The sequence below is a fragment of the Suricata suricatta genome, chromosome 3 (assembly GCF_006229205.1).
Source record: "Suricata suricatta isolate VVHF042 chromosome 3, meerkat_22Aug2017_6uvM2_HiC, whole genome shotgun sequence".
NCBI classification, from domain to species: Eukaryota; Metazoa; Chordata; class Mammalia; order Carnivora; family Herpestidae; genus Suricata; species Suricata suricatta.
The window spans coordinates 173,338,453-173,339,657 of record NC_043702.1 but is presented as its reverse complement, the minus strand read 5'-3'; the positions used below and the strand labels follow the sequence as shown (position 1 = coordinate 173,339,657).

Sequence of the window (1,205 nt, the reverse complement as noted above, 5' to 3'; positions counted from 1 at the left end):
CAATGTCAACAATAGCCAAAACATGGAAAGAGCCTAAATGTCCATCACCTGATGAGTGGATCAAGAAGATGTGGTATATATGCACAATGGAGTACTACATGGCAATGAGGAAGAATGAAATCTGGCCATTTGTAGGAAAGTGCAGATGGGGGGACCTGATCAGCATCTTCTCCATGACCTTGGTAATTTACAGCTGAAACAAACCTCCCAGGGGTGGGGGGGGGGCATGTGGCCATCTTGTCAGCACTTAGAGCCGGGGCCTCTAGAGTCTGTGAGGTGGGGCCTTGGAACTTGTCCGGATTCCCCATCTGCACAGGCTGCTAGCACTTTCCAGGTCAGGAGGGCTGAGCCCTTCCTCAGGCTTGAGTCCGCCAGATGGCCGCCTGCAGGAGATTTCAGAAAGCTGTGGAGCATCCCTGACAGCCCCTGGTCGCAGCGCTTCAAGGATCACCTGGACCCGCCTTCCCTCCAGAATCTGAGGACCAGACGCTCAGCTGGGCAGGAATACGGGTGCAGGTGCAAAGACAGGGCTGGCCTGCAGGCGCGGGTGCCTTGGGGAGCATGTGGAGCAGGTCTAGGTTTCCTTTGAGGCAAAAAAGGACAAACCGGCCCCGTGTCACCTGTTTGTCGTATGTGAGCCCAGCCCCCGTCAGGACCTCGGGACATGGCCCAGAAGGACTTGCCAAAATTTCTCTTGCCCGTGGCCTCCTCCCTGCCTGTCAGCTTCTCCGTGTTCTGTGAGTTCAGACGAAGGGATAAAGACACATGTCTACCATCATAGTGTCACACAGGGTATTTTCACTGCCCTAAATCCTGCGTTTCTCCTGTTCATGACCCCTTCCCCCAGCCCCGGGAAAATGCTGATGTTTTTACTATTTCCACAACTTTGCCTTTTATGGTGCCTGGGTAGTTCCATTAGTTAAGTGTCTGACTCTTGATTTCTGCTCAGATCATTATCTCACAAATCATAGGTTCGAGTCCTGCATTGAAATCTGTGCTGACAGCCTGGAGACTGCTTGGCTATTCTCTGTCTCTCTCTCTCTCTATCTCTCTCTCTTCCTCTGCCTTTCAACTGGGTGCTCTCTCTCTCTCTCTCTCTCTCTCTCTCTCTCTCTCTCAAAAATTATAAATAAACAGAACAAATTAATTTGCTGTTTCCAGAATATGATGTAGTTGGAATCATACCGTGTGTAACCCTTCACTTC

The 1,205-nt window shown here is 51.0% G+C and overlaps 1 pseudogene; it reads left to right on the top strand.

Moving 5' to 3' along the window:
- Window positions 1-1,205, top strand: part of LOC115287197 — an 18,653-nt pseudogene that overhangs the window by 14,997 nt on the left and 2,451 nt on the right.